Consider the following 16,425-nt stretch of genomic DNA (forward strand, 5'->3'; position numbering starts at 1 on the left):
TGAGTGTGTGTATCACGCTGTCACTACCGGAGTAGACTGACATCAGGTCTGATAGCCACTGGCGTGAGCTACACAGCATTATGGTGTGTGTGTGTGTGTGTGTTTGTGTGTTATTTGGGTGGGGGCAAAAGTGTTGTCTCACCTTACCATCACCTGTCACAGACAACAGATGTTCATGCGACAGGATTATTTACCCTCCAACTAAAATGTGTGCGTTTGCGATTCTCTGAGTGTGTGTGTGTGTGTGTGTGTGTGTGTGTGTGTCTGTGTGTGTGAAGGGGTATGAAGCAGTTCTTCCAAACGCGACAACACTCTCAAAGTAAATTCATCTCCCTCCTACAACACCTGCGTTGTGAAGGTGTCATGTCATCGTCTCCTCATTGTGCCCGATCCTAATTTGACTGGTCTTGTCTTCACCTTACATGAGACCAGAGAAGACGTCATTTGCGGAAACATCTTTTTCCGTTAGAGGCAATAATGAACGTACACACTGTGTGCAGAGGAAACGTCCCCCCCCCCACACACTCTTCACGTCATGTAGTCCACCACGGTGCTGCTGTATTCAAAGCTGCCGCCTCATCCATCACACCCCAACAATAGAGATGTCGTCCACTCCCCTGACAGCTGCCCAGCCACAGCCCCCTTGCAAGGGTGTGTGTGTGTGTCCTGTACGACTGTATGTTTGTGTTTACTTGTGTGCAAATAGAAAACAGTTTCTGTGTATAATGGGCTCCAATTAGCACGATACCATCTTGATATTCCCTCCATGTTGAAACACAAGACTCCACGTCACCTGTTTGACATCAGCATTGTAGTGTGTTGAATGGCATTCGTTTATAGACAATTAAGCAGATTGATTATTCCTTTGCTGACACTGACATGTCGTCTCCTCCATGATGTATTAAGGAAACTTTTTAATTAGTGGAGAAATTGGAACCGTGGGCTGCTTAATCATCGGCGCTAACAAGCGAGGAGGCGAATCAAAGACAGAAAACTGTACGGAGGAGTCTTTGTGTGAAAAGAGGAAGTAGTAAGTCTGGTGAAGAATGATCGATTAGTATTTATTGAGCTTCCTCCTGGAAACACTGGCTCCATGACGTGCGTCCATGTGTGTGTGTCCACCTTGCTCGTATGCCCGCATCACGCTGGCAGCACCATCTGCCGCCCATTGAAGTTCTGTCCGGCCCAGCAAGATAAACACACACACACATACAAACACACACACACTCCCTGTGTCCTGCTTCTGGTCGGACAGCCAGGTGGCATCCCACCAAATCAAATAATACACACATGCTGCGACCCATATTACACCAACACACCCCTCAACCTTCTTTCTATATGTGCACATAGGCCTGATTAACACACAGATAGGGTGTGTGTGTGTGTCTGTCTATCTGTCTGTCTGTGCCTCCCTCTGTTTCTCTCTGTGCCACTTGGCCCCGTTCTCTGCCTTGGACCAATAAAACATACAGGCTCTGCCTCCACTAACAATGTTTCTGTGTGTGTGTGTGTGTGCGCATGTGTGTGTGTGTGGTGTGTGTTTCAGACGACAATTTCCAAAAAAGAACTCCTTTCAGGGGTGTCAGATGGCAGCCGTTAGTGTTGGTGTGTGGAGGGGAGGGGGAGACGACGGGGCGGATGGAGGAAGGGATAGAGAAGAGAAGAAAAGGAGGAGGGGAAGATTGCTCTGTTCTCTGCTCTTTCGGCTTTTGTTCTCCTTGATAATAACTCTCCACCCCCTAACTCCCAAAAAAACAAGGGGAGCCTCCTCCTCCTCCTCCTCCTCCAGTCTTGAAACATGGTGAAACTAACACTTTACACGACTATTAATACCATAATAATCTCCATCAAGGTGTAGTTTACAGTGGATTGTCTTGCAATGTGGCTGGATGATTGTCCGCCGAGCTGCAACTGTGTCAGTTTTCTCGTAGTCAATTATAAATGTCCTTCCTCGCCCTAAAAAACCCAACATGCTTTTAATTGGTTCCAAAAAAATGAGCAGGGGGAAAACATAGAGCGGCATCACTGCCAACAGCCTGGAGGTCAGCGGAGTGTCTTTGTCCTTATCTGCCAGGAAGATGACAGAAATCTGGGTAGAGGCGGAGAAGACCGCAATGCCACGATGATGCCACCAGCTACAGTCATAACTATCCCAATCTCTGTCCGCACACGTCTTCAAATAGGCCGACGATAAATATTAGAAAGGAAACGGTGATGGGGGGGAAAAAAACGGGAAGAAGATAAAGACAGCGAGCGCTATATCGAAAAAACCCAGATCTGTTTGCTGTGACCTGGTTGAGTAGAGCAGCATCTGCAACCCACATGAAATCTAAAAATACTCCCGCACCATTGACTGCTACTATGCTGTGGCCTCAGTAGGTAGATGAATCGCTGCGGGTATGGTGTGCTGGTGCTGGTGTGCTGGTGTGCATTTGATTAGTTTAGCTTCTGCTAATAATCCCATGTATCTTTTTCATTTGTTTTCATCCACAAATATGCTGGATGCAGGTTTTGTGTATCTTTTGCTGAGATGCAACAATTGCAGTATAGGTGGTGAACAACACTATGACGCTTTTAAGGAAATAGCTTTTAGCCCCATTTTGCCGCTGACTTGCATTCACCCCTTGTAAGTTTAAGTGTCTCATGACATTATGCCATTTGCCATATGCCATATGCCATATGCCAAATGGCAAGAAAATAAAAGTTTGACATGGCTGATATCATTATCATCATCAACAGGAAGATGAGTTGGATGCAGCAGCAACAATATCAGAAGTGGCTGCTAATGAGGAGCCACCAGTGTCCCTCAGGTACGTTGATTGTAGCTGAGTTAGTCTTCAGCTTGCTTGTGTATGACAGTGGTCTGTTTATATGTCATTCCAAAGAGGTAATAATGTTAATAAAAGACATAAATAAAATATATATTTGTACCGTAAGGACTGTGGCTTCATCCTCATTGCTACCACCACAATGCACTCTCAAAACTAAAACTAAAACTAACTTCTCTGGGAAGGTCACTTACATGTTCAAAAACATATAGGCAATCCATTTCCAGTCTAATTATGTGATGGTAAGTAGCCAAATACCTTTTTTAATTTAAAAACAGTTTTTTCCTTCCTCTGGTGAATTAAAATGCCTCCTTCAAGTAGTTGATGTTTACTTAATCTAAAGTCCTTATTATTCCTGATTAAACAGCAAAGTTTGCACAGGCTTTCTTACAAATACAGATATTTAACCAAAGGTGCCAACATTCACTTTAAGTTTGGATATTTACTCACATTTTGGATGGAAGTACTAACAGAATTATTAGACGACAGTAAACATTAGTTTATTTGCTATTTGTAGTTGCCTGTTTCATATCATGCTTGTAAGACTTTTACACTGAACAGGCCAAACGATAAAACTTACACTTGTATGTATATTTCTATAAAAAGTGTTTCAGTGTGATGCTATGATCAGATTTTCTTTTTACTGTCAATATCAACTCGTAATTATTCATATTATTCATAATAATCACATATAAAAATATGTTTATTGGATTGTTATTAACAGGTGGTCTGGTGCCTTTATTCATTTTCCATTTCAGTTTAAAGCCTCCCAATAGCCCAACCTGGATGATACCAGGGGCTTAATTTCCACACACACACACAAACAAACACACACACACAATCTGTTAAACACCTGCAACCCATATAACACACACACACTGTACAACACATTTAACCCATGTAACACATATCTCTCCACCCACACACACACACACACACTGTACAACACATACACACCATTTAACCCAAACACACACACATGCACACACAGTACAATATAACACCAACACACACACAATCTGCTAAGCACATTAAACCTATATAACACACACACGCACACACACACACACGCACACAAAATGTTATACAATTTAACCAATATAACACACACACACACACTCAAATATACACACACACACTGTGCAACACATATAACACGCATAATACACACACATAGTACACACACACAAAAACACACACACAAACACACACACACACACACACGCACTCCTCCCCTCCCGCACCTGCCCCACCACACAGGTGCGAGCGGGAGCGCGAGGCTCGAGCGGCTCCGCCAATTAGAATCACCGAGCGTGACCACGTGAACAAACCCCGTCGCCTGGATTCCCGTTGAGCGGTGAGCAGCTCGGACAGATCGGCGCTTCAGACACTGAGGGACGGCAGCAGAGCTCAGGTACGATGCAGAAGTATCTCCTCTCTCCGTCTCTTTCTCTTCTTTCTGTCCGTGCTGTGTCCGGACAGTGTGCGGGGACATGCGGGGGACATGCGGGGCTCGGAGGATGAAACGCATCGTCTGCCGCGGGTGGTCCCCTGCTCTCCTCCGGACAGGACGGAGCAGCATCACGGGCTCCGGTGGCTGCTGGTGCGCAGTGAAACTCACCCGCTCCTCCTTCCCTCCCTCCACCTCTCTCCCCCCCCCACCCTTCGTCTCTCGGCTATTGATAGTTGACAGAAGCCTCGTGTAATCCCTCGGCTGGTTTGGCTCACCGGCCGTTTGCGACGCAGGAATGTTGATTGAACTTTATTCTGCTTGGAGATTTGTCTGAATTGGTGACGCCCGCGCGGATTGATGGTGTGATGAAGGAGGAGAGGGGAGGGGGCTGAGGTGCAGGGGGATGGGGGTCTTCTTCTTTTTGGTGCTGCATGCAGCCTGCAGCCGAGCACAGGCAAGAAGCTTTTATTGCTGAATTATTTATAAGGCTGTCTGCTTCTCTTGGATGGAGAAGTCACGGTGAGGATGTAGGTTAGACCGGGCTCCCTCTAACCCTCATTAAGGAAATTAAATGTAGCCTGTGGCATCTTATTTAACTGCATGTTTGTTGTGTTAAAACTATTACAATAAGAAAAATGGAGATTGAAAACAGCGGTTGAATGTAAAGTAGAGACTGAGGTTCTTGTAGTCCATTCCGGAGGGAAATACTTATATATTTCCAAGTTGGGCTGTAGATTCAGATACGATCAACTAATAAATGACGATATGTTTTTATATAATACAATACTTGGAATGCAATATTTACAAATAACGAATCACTGTTCTTAATAGACCAAAATAATTAAAACCAGTTACAGGCCACCACCATTGACTGTAAATGAAGATGGAGAACCAGTCTCCACTGGAATTGAGGCCAAATTATCCCAGTTATCAGCGCTGCCATATGTTGCATTTGTAGTGGTAGAGATTTCGCGGGTAGCAAGATCTCACTCATACCCATTTTCGACCAATCATGAGTCAGCTGTCAATCGTGATGTTTAACTTATCAGAAACATAAACATCTGTTTGATAAGAACAATTCTAAAAATGATAGAAACCTTCTTTGAGAAAATGTGTAGGCCTACGTTGACCTTTGAGGTTTTGGAGCTATACTGCAGCCGGCCACCAGGTGGCGACCGAGACATTTTGGCTTCACTTTTCACCATTACACAAAATTAATCAAGAGCGAGACAGTGCCATCTATTTAACGTTGTCCTATGAGCTGCTGTCGCATGTCTCCCTTAGTGTACAAAACTTTACACCAACAACTATATCAGAGGATACATTTTACAACAACATATGTGGCAGTTTAATAGTGTCAGGTCCACATGGAACTATATAACTTTTGTAAACATTTGTGAAAATGGGCAATACAAATCTAATTGGATTTATTGATTGAGATGAATGTAAAAAATACAATTTGAAAAAAGATGATTATTTCCCCTTCAGTGGGTTTCTGCCTTATTACAGCCCCACTCCTCCAGAATGAACCGACCCTATCTGCGCATGCACTCGCTCTCTCCCTCTCTTTCTCCCCTCTCCCTTCTCTTGACCTCCCCCCCCTCTCTCTCTCTCTCTCTCTCTCTCTCTCTATTTCTCTCACCAGCCCCTCTCCCTCTCATTTTCTCTCACTCTCTCAATGACTCTCTGACCCTCTCTCTAACTATCTCTGTCTCTCTCTCCCTCACACTCTTTATCTCTCTCCACCACTTCCCCTTCTCTAGCTCTCTCTCTCTCTCCACCCCATCCCTCTCTCTCACTCTTTCTCTCTCTCCACCCCCTCCCTCCCTCTCTCTCTCTCTGACTCTCTCTAGCTCCCTCTCTCTCGGTAGCTCTCTCTCTCTCACTCGCTCTCTTCCTCATGTCCCGTGCAGACCAGTAGGCGGCTCCTCGCGCGCTCTCTGCTCTGAACCGTCTCGCGCTCCGCTGTCCCGGTTGTCAAGGCACCTTCGGTCTGTGACTGCAGCTCGCGCGGCGGTGACAGCTCCCACACCGGCTCCTGTCGGATTTTCTGTTCCGTCGTGTGGATGGATTTGTTTTCACTGGCGGACATTTAACCACCCAACACTGTAAGTCTGTTCACGTTTCATTTAAACCGAGTGTTTGTTCCTTGTATTTCCCCGCAGAGAGACAACACGCGGAGGCAGAAGTTCAACGTGTTAGTTCCCTCTTTCTTCGCTACTTTGCTTTCGCTTTTAAATAAAAGTGAAATAGGGAACTTTAACACGTGAGCAAACGGCCACTTTCCTTCAGCGCCTTGTTTTTCTGGAGTGTGTGTCGGTGTTAAACTGAAATAACCCCAGAGGAGCGACACGAGGAGACCGGACTCATCTTTAGCTCATCTTTCATAGCAGGTGTCTGGTAACCCACTTCCGCATTGGGGCTGTGAGATACCATCAACCCACTGAGCTCTATTGTTTAAGCCTAGATATCTCCCTCTCGACACACACATTCAAACCCGCGTTAAATGATCACTTGCAAGCGAAGGTATTCTTTATTGATCAGGCATTTCCCCCTCCCTCCCTCCCTCCCCCCCACCAATATGTGTTTTAAAGCAGTTCCCATCCTCGCTCCCTCTGTATGCAGCGCGCGTGCCTTTTGTTTCTGCGCCGTGCGTGTGATCCGTGTGAATGACACGCGGCTCCTCTCTCTCTCTCTCTCTCTCTCTTCCTGCTGAACCGGCTCGTTGACATACCTCAACACGAGCAAGGTTCGAAAGCCCAGAAACACCCGATTCCGGCCGAGAGGTCACACCGGTCACTATCAGGCCCTCGGTGTACAAAGGTCCCTTCACGGCCGCCTGCTCGGTATCATGTGCGATCTTGATGCTGAAGCGGCAGCATGGTGGGTCTCTGTTTTCTGTTTTGACAGACGGGCTAATTGAAGTGTGTCTGTGGTCCCCTGTATGGGGGCTTTATGCCTGGTGGTCCCCCCCTTGGGCCTGTTGCCTTTTGGTTATTCCTGTCCGCTCCGACCTGTTTATGTGTTTCAAAGTGCCCACTCGAACAACACCTGCCCCGGTTGGTTAGAAATGTAGGGTGCCTTTGTGTCAGTGCCCTGCCCTTATGGAACTCACCCTTCATGGGTAGAATTGATTTACCACTGACTTCTTTAAGTTGCGGCTTGTTGAAGCCACACAATGCTGCTCTTGTGCTGCTGAGCTGGACATGTGCTAGTACATCCATTTATTTGAGCGTCTTCTCGCAACGGATTGTGATGGAAAAATATCTTATGAGTGGATGGATTTGGTCAAAGAGAAAGTGTGTGTGAGTCTGAAGTCTACATTTAAGTGTGTATGCTTCAGGCCCCTATGAGCACTTACCCAGACTCGTTCTCCTAAGCGCTGACTTGGCAATGAACTCTCTATCAATATCGACAAAATAGGAGGAGAAGGAGGGAGAGCGAGTGAGATGCCGTTGCACGATCACAAAACACTTATTATATTTCTCTCCTCATTTCTCCCTATTCATGTGTGGACGGGGGTCTTAACTGTTTTTCTTGTTTCTTTTGTCTTATTGATTTGCATCCTCACCTACATGTGCGTGCCTTCATTTGCATGACAGTTTTTATCCCTTGACAGTGTGCGTTATTTGGTTATCTATCTGGAAATCTGATTCTAATTTGACATTTTGAGAAACTAGACCTATCCGACCAGAAATACAGGATCGTTTCCATTTAAAGTAGGGCTTTACTGCCCTATATTTAGTTTTTTTTTTCCCCCTAATAGCAAACAGGAGATTGAAGCACCTACAGTTGTTTCAATTGCTTCAGCGGATTGGAAATTTCACTAATGGAACTTCTTCGGGCCCAGGTACCCAGATTAAAGACAGAGGAGGAACAGGGAGCATGCAAGAGAAAGACAAACACGCTCTAACACAAACTCAGTGTAATAACAACATAGAATCACTGCCACAACCGGAAGCATCACAGATTTATGTTAAATTGTTGAGATCTTCTCGCCAAAGGACGTTTCTTTGTTTATTTCCAGTTCAGCTTTGTTTATTTCGCCTGTCTCAACGGGTTGTACAGTGTGTGTGTGTGTGTGTGTGTGTGTGTGTGTGTGTGTGTGTGTTTGTGTGTGTGTGTGTGTGTGTGTGTGTGTGTGTGTGTGTGTGTGTGTGTGTGTGTGTGTGTGTGTGTGTGTGTGTGTGTGTGTGTGTGTGTGTGTGTGTGTGTGTGTGTGTGTGTGTGTGTGTGTGTGTGTGTGTGTGTGTGTGTGTGTGTGTGTGTGTGTGTGTGTGTGTGTGTGTGTGTGTGTGTGTGTGGTGTGTCTGGAGCACCATCATGGTTCCTTGGCTGCCTGGGTTCTGTTTTATTTCATGTGCTGTTCTTGCTTTAAACTGTTTAAAATCCCACGACGCACAGTGGCAGTCTTGGGATGTCCCCCTCTCCAGCCACTGCCTCTGCAGCGTATGTGTATTCTGGTGCCCGGTGCCTATCAGCGAAACAGGAGTCTGCCCACCACTTCTCATATTCTCGCACACAGCAGCACATTTGGAGTCTCATCTGGCAAGGAAAAGTAGCCTTAATCCAATTGGCTGGATGGTTTAGTAAAAGCTGTCATAATTGGCTGATATGGCAGCCGGCTGCCAAGGTCCCAGTAAGCACAACAGGGAGTTGAGGAGAGTCCCAGTGGTGCTGTGGTGCAGGAGAGACTGAACAAAGGGCAGAGAGCAGGAGAGTGCACCACTGTTTTGATTATTCCTCCTCTTGGCAATATTTAAGGAGCCATCTGCAGTCTGCTGACTCAGATCTTTCCGATGACCGTATCTCATTTTCAACTGTGCTGTTTGTCACACACAAGCGCGCACAGACACACACACACACACGCATGTAAGTGCGCATGCAGACACACAACCACAGACACACTCACACACACACAGATGCACACAGACACAAACATGCAAACACACTCACCCCCTTCATTCCAAACGCAGTAAACGAGAATGGCTTTATCATACAAACATGTTTGAGGAAACATTTTCCAAACTGGCTACCGAACAAAGACATCGAAACAGGAATACTGCTGTTTGTGTTTGTGTGTCTGTGTGTGTGTGTGCGTGCATCACAAGAGGAAGAGTGATTCTTCGCGGTGAAAACAGCCTCTGCAGCCGTTCCTGTTTCCTTTCACCTCAGTGTGGAATCCAGGAAAGAGACAGAGACAAGAGATGAGAGAGAATGGGGGGGGAGAGAAAAGGGGGGAGACAGACAGTGACACAGACCGAGGCAGTGAGTGTGAGAGATGGCCATGTAAGGTTTCCTGCACCACAGCTTGCACCACTCCAGTCCACACAAACACTGAACCTGAGCTGAACTCTGCAGGGTTTCGTCCCTGCAGAGTTGCTGTTAACTTGAACTTTGACTTGGAGTGGCGGCGTTAAACAAAGGCAGCCTTCATCATAAGATGCATGAGGGAACTTACTGAAATAATAGGGAGCTCCGGAAGAATGGCTTGCATTCTCAAGTCAAAAACACAATAGCGCTGTAATTTCTAAATGTACTGTGTATGATGAGTTAATTTCGCCAAGCTCGTGGATATTTCAACAATAAGATTTAAAGTAAACCCTGTTCTTTAATGTCACGTATGCAGGTGACCTCGGAAGTTCTATTGTAACTTTGTCAAGAGATATACTTATTTAAGCTGCAGCAATTTTATTAGGAGGGTTGATGCATTTAAAATTGATCCGTAATCTATATGGAGTAATCTATATTTTTGTAGCACCTGAGTGAAAATATTTGCGTCTTATTTGGTTTAATATTAAGGGTCAATCATAAAATGAATGTAGAGGCAGAGTTTACACAAAGCTGTTCGATCTATGATACGCTGTTTTTCATAGAGTTTATTGAATTAGTCAGGCCAGTGCAGAGAAATTGACATGCTACAGGGTTTTTATCATCTTTGCTCTACACAGACATTTGAAAATCAAATATTGACACTTTTTTATTACAATGGAAATGCTCCAGATGGCATTGTAAACCCTTTTAATGTGGGTTCACACAGAATCCAGAAAAACAATCATCTTAATTTTGCTTAACACTAAAAATCTGGAAGCCGTAAACGATCCGATGGATGTCACACAAAGTCCTGCATGATCATATACACATAACAAACCTAATGTGGAAAATATCATAGGGTGAAGGGCATAATATTTATAGAGACAAGCGTGCAGAAGTCCACTGTCTGTATCTGTATCCTTATTTCATTTGCTGATATGATGATGATACATTTACCAGGAACGATAGAGTGACAAGCATGAAGGTGAGAAGAGTGAAGAATGGTCCTTTTCAGTGCATTGGTGGGTTTCAATTTTTTTGTCAGCAGTACCACTGCAGCTATTTCTACACTAATTATGATTCATATTAATAGGCTGATAAAACGACGTATTTAATATTTAAGCACACGGCGAGACAGTGAACATACAGCAGAATAAGACTGGAATATTGGAGACCGAGGTGATGCTAACCGACAGGGAAGAAGACTGGGATTAAGAAGTGGCACAGTGGCACAGACAGATCCAAAGATTCAACAAACCAATTATTCATATCCAGATTTGTTGACTTTCAGTTCTTATCCTTGCAGTCACCACGTACTGCATTTATTCACACACATTTTACTTCTAAGGAGAAATGTGTTTTTTATCGATGCAAAGAAGGAGAGGAATGAATGAAGGTTGTATAAAAGGATTCAGTTATATAATGTGTGACAGTAAAGCCATTTCTCTTTCACTGTTAAAATATGTCATCATCATTCAAAAAGGGCTTTTTGTTTTCTTTTCCCTTAAAGATCTTAAACAAGATAGAGCTGTTCACAGTAGCAGAGTATTTCTAAGACTAAGTATCACTGCACCTTCGAAGTCCATACATAATCAGCACTATGATCAGAAAGTGGATTTATCTGGCTTCAGAAGTATTATAACATGCACTAACACACATTCATGTGGAGGCACAGAAGGAGTGAAAGAATTCAGTTTGACAGATATGAGGGGCCCATCTGCTCTATCACTCAACTATGACTCACAGTGTGTCACCTCTTTTCCTTCTACAGACACACACAGGTCTATAAATCAGATCTATAGAATAAACGATTAACAGAATCAAATCATGTTTTTAGAACTAACATATATAACATAAATGATTTAGCAGTTCATACAAATTGAGGGCTGCTTGTTCATCACAATGTAAAGCAGGTTGTTCATGAGCTTCATCTGTCATTGTTTGGTTTCTCCATTCATCTCTTGTATTATTAACATCAGGCTGAGCAGATGAAGACCAGTTGGCTTCGCTCTTCGTTAATAAATATGAAAGACAATTCCAGCTCTAGTTGTAGGTTTGTATTGTCTATTTCTGGTTGATGTCGGTGCCTTGGGAAAACATAATCCGGCTCAATCCGCCTGTGCAAAATATTGATGGATTGATGGCAGGCAGAAAGGCAAAGCTGAGGATTATAAAAGGAGAAAAAAATGGCTATTCAGGGGTGACCCTGCTGCTGAATGTTTAGGGTTCAATCCACATAGGCTCAAAGGTCTTGAGAAACAGATCCCTGCTTCCAATCTTGCTGTGCCGGACCATTTACTGTCTTTCTTCTCTGTCATCCCATTTCCTCTCTCTTCACTATTTCTCTAAAAAAATTGCCAGTCAGAATTTCTTTTTTCTCTGACACATAACCCATATAGGCTGCTATCTGTCAGCGTGTGATATAGAGAAATGCTGAAACACATCATACCTGGTTTCTCACTCAACCTGACCTGAATAAAAAATCACCAGAAAACAGACACAGCAGCAGCATCTTTCAACCTTGCAGTTTTAAAACCATGTGAAATACCATCTACAAAAGAGCAATCTATAACATGCATTTGTTCTGCTTTGATAAGAATCTATCAGATAAAGCCCGGGGATCCATTTTGAGTCCTGCACCACAGTTTTGACAACTCAGACAATACTTAAAAAGCAGCATTGCATCTCTGGAGAAATAAGATAAAAATATACTTCACTTAAAAGCTATTAAAAACTATCTCCCATGATGCCTTTGCTTGGTCTGTGCACATGTGTGCCTTAAAGCAATATTTTCTCTCCTACTACGATGACCCACTGACCGGTGTTAGCAGATTAATTGCTGCTTTAATGTTAAGCTGTGGCATATCACCCCGTAATTGGTAATGGAGATTATCAGGGAGATGTTTTGTGAGCGTGTGTGTGTGTGTGTGTGTGGTGCGTGTGTGTGTTCTCTGATTTCTTTATCTGATTAGGACGTTCATCTAGTAAAGTAGGATTTATGGGATTGTGGTCTCAGCCCTCTGCACACCACGCACCTCAGGATCACTGTTAAAACAGAAAGACTATCTCTTGAGCGCTCAATGTCATTGAAATAATCATATTGTATAATGTGGTGGATCTACAGTTACATATACCTCACTTCTTTTTCAAGGCTTGGGCTTAAAACTATGAGATGAAATAACAAAATACTAAACAGTTTATTGTTGTTATATATGGAATTAAGTCTTTATTGTAGACTCGTAAGATCGGTTTGAGTATTTGTGCAACTTCATGGACAGAAACAGAGATACCTTAGTAATGAATACACACATATACTGTACTTGTGTCGTATGTCTCAAAGCTACCGAGGCATATCCACCCATGCTTGTTGTTCTTGCTGGGAGGAAGGGGATAAAAAGCAGGGTGGGCAACAGAGCAGCAAGCTCTACTGTGACACACACACACACACACAGACACACACACAACGTAAGAGAAACGCCGACTTGCAGGGAAGCTTCACCACATTTCTCCTTCTGGAGCCACATCATCGTCTCACTCCAGCACACACATCAGTGTCAGCCTGACTTGCGTATGCGGAGCCACCACACAGGCAGCTGCCTATGTCTGTGCGTGTCTGTTTGTGTGCTTATAGTTGTGAAAGGTAAAGGAAGGATCGTAGAGCAACAGATGTGTATGCAAAATTGACTTTGCATGTGTGCATCTGCATATTTGTTCTTGAATAAGCCATCTCCCTGCCTGTTTGGTCTAAACAGTCTTGGTTGCTGGCTTATAGCACGCGGCTTGTACTTGTGATAATATTGATAAACAGAGCTCTGTATGTATGCAGTAATTTAAGAGCAATGCAATGTATTTACTGCTTTCCATTTGTTGTGTGAGCTAAATCCATGCCACTGTGGACTCTACCTTATATTGGAATACAGAAATGTTGTGCTGTTCCAACGCACTGGCTTTTCATCCCCATCTCATTAGAGCGACAACCCAGCAGCTCCCAAACAGCTCTCTCCAAACACTCTCTCTTGCCAGCACAAAAAAAAACTCAGAAAAACACAGAAAAGCCGCCATGCTGGCTAGGACATGCAGATTGTGCCTCTCAAACAGACTTGGCTGAAACATGTAGGTGATGTGTGGCTTGGATAAGTGAGAACTCATGACTAAGAATTGAGGGCGTTTTCACACCTGAAAGTTCAGACTGTGGTCTGAACCAAGGTTCATGTCTTTATTACGTTGTTAACATCCAGTTAGTTTTGTTTTCACATTGAAAGTTTGAGAGTAGATTAAAGACTTCGATTTGACGAATGTCCTGGCTGCATCGACCTATACTAGACACTGATTGGTTTTGTGAAGGTTGTGTGTCATTGAAAAAAGTAGTCTTTCTGTTAGAATTGAGCAATTACCAAAGTTCTAACTATATGGTATTACTTCCGGCAAAATTAACGTCTTCGTCATTCAAATATCATATCGTCAGAGTGATTAACAATAAGTTTGAAAGTCCGAACACTCAAAATAGTGTTTTCACACTGCACTGAACCGAGCCATGGTTTATTTTGATCCAGACCGAGAACACCTCTTTTGAATGGACTAGATTTTTGTCCTTTGGGCTAGAGTCTATACCGTTGTCTCAACAAGGCAGGTTTGAAAGCACCTTAAAAACCGATGAGCAACATAGCAAACAGGCGTCAGTCTCTGCAGCACCATCAGCCACAGGAACCTCTTACACTAGTTATTCTTCTCAGCTTTCAGGCTGAGTGAGCGTGGGCCTGACGTTGTGGTTATCAAGTGGGCACCTTCCTTCGAAAATGGCTCATTGAGTAAGAGACACGACACCTCAAGAAGGCTGAAGAGTCTTTCCCAGCAGGGCCGCTTACACCCCTCTCAGTTTCCAGCCCCATACACTCAGCCCCACTGCACTGATGTCTTGTCAAGATCTTGTGGTGTGAGCTCTTCTGGCAGAAAGCTCTGACAGATTTCAGTTCAGCCTGTGGAACAAGCAGCCAGGCTCTGTTAAGAAGACTCAGCTCATGAGTGATTAAAAAATGAGTTCTGATAAAGCACTGGCATATAATCTCATTGATAATAATAATATAAAGTCATTATTATTATCAATGAGATTATATCTTAAAAGAGCAGTCAGTGTCAAGCTGCTAAACAGACATAATAAGATGTGGTGCTGCATGCTATACAAGCTTGTGTTAGGAACGTGATTCTGACTTACGCCCCTACACATTGTTATAAGTCAGTTGTCTGAACCTAAATATTGAGGCTCTCCTCTCCACATGGTTTCATCTGAATCATTGTACTCTGTGAGCAGACTGATCATGATATGATGTCATGGTATAGTGTGAGGTACAATATATGTTTGAAACACTGAACGTGGTCTGTTTGATCCAAATGTGGATCCTCTACAGCGACAGAAGCTGCTGGCGAGTCTGTTTACGATGATGTTTTGCTCAGATCTGTTTTTAACTCCTTAGAAGTTTGCTGTATTTTATATTTCGTTAGAGAAGTTTGCTCTCCGTGGTGCTGAACTTCAGAAGTGAGTAATGATTGTCTGCTTGGCAAACAAGATTTTTTTGTTATTAAAGCCAGGCAGTTATTAATATGTGTATATGTGTATATTATTGGCTTTTTTTGTGTGTGTCTGCCTCTCCCTGCTGCACACACACAGTTTTTCTCCACACCGTGTAGTGTTTAGAACACACGTCTTTCTCAGGGCGACTTTGATGTGCCATGGTAACTGCCAAGTTGAATCTTACCTATGGCCACAACCTCCACCTTATCTGAAATATCCTGTGTATTGAATGATTGTTTTGGTTTGTTTTGGTGTTGTAATTGTAAGCATTTGTGAGTTCTTTTCTCAGTATCTTGTGTTGCAATGACAATTATTTATAGCTACTAAATACAGGTGAGAAACAAGCTGGAATAAGTACCTCATCAACAATGTGGTTATGCTTAAGGTTGAATAAAGTATTAAATGTTTTCAATTCAGATTTACAATATGTAACTTGAGGTTTGTTGTGGTGCATCTGTGAGCCATCCACCCCCCAGTGCCTGCAACTATTATTCTAAATCTCTTATACACTCAGAGATTTTGTTATTAAAGTGTCTCCATTGAGGATCTTATTGGAAAATGTGCTGTATATACATTTTTTCTACTTTTTGCTGTGTGGGACAGAAGGTTTGAGATGTGTCCTCTGCATCCACTATTGTTGTCTTTAATGTCATTGAGTTCGTGATTTAAATGGATTTAGTGGAGCGTCCACACAACACAAACTTAACATTAAATATTAATGCCTTAACTTTCAAATGATGTTTTGTGTTGAGGAGAGGGCGAAATTCCAACCTGGTTTACGATAAATAAGGAAGAGGTGGGGGCAACGATGCAGGTCGATGCTAATTGGTAATCGATGCCAGGTTTTATTGTCTCTTTGTGATAAGTAGCTGAATGGTAACGAGAGGGTGCAGCCCACAAAGAGAGAAGCAGCGCATGACTTTCAGGATTGACAGGGGCCAGAAGCAAAAATACCAAGTGTGGAAATGGGTAGTCTGAGCTACTTCCCTTTCCCGGCAGAGCTGTGTGCCCATCAGGTGGGGGGGTGGGGGGGGGATCATCTCCTCTGAGACCTGTCTGTTACAGGATGCCAAAGAGCAAGGCGTGTTACTGCAGAGTTAATGGACCGACCCAAACAACTAGCTAAGTTGAGGGGCGAGTTATTTTCTAAATTAAATTAAATGTGCATGAAGAAGAGATCAGCACGGTCACAGGAGGGGTTTTTCACTGGCTCTATTCCCAGATCAGGAATTCAGCTCCCAGTTTAGACCCAATTATTTCTT

The 16,425-nt window shown here is 43.6% G+C and overlaps 1 protein-coding gene across 3 annotated transcripts in view; it reads left to right on the plus strand.

Moving 5' to 3' along the window:
• Positions 1-6,165: 6,165 nt before the first annotated feature.
• strbp (spermatid perinuclear RNA binding protein) overlaps positions 6,166-16,425 on the plus strand; it is a gene marked incomplete in the record, with an annotated part of 76,120 nt that continues 65,860 nt past the window's right edge. Inside the window, 1 exon segment of one of the 3 annotated variants that reach the window (XM_062412837.1) lies at positions 6,166-6,389. 3 annotated transcript variants of the gene reach the window in all.

Source organism: Platichthys flesus, chromosome 19 (genome assembly GCF_949316205.1).
Source record: "Platichthys flesus chromosome 19, fPlaFle2.1, whole genome shotgun sequence".
Classification (NCBI taxonomy): domain Eukaryota; kingdom Metazoa; phylum Chordata; class Actinopteri; order Pleuronectiformes; family Pleuronectidae; genus Platichthys; species Platichthys flesus.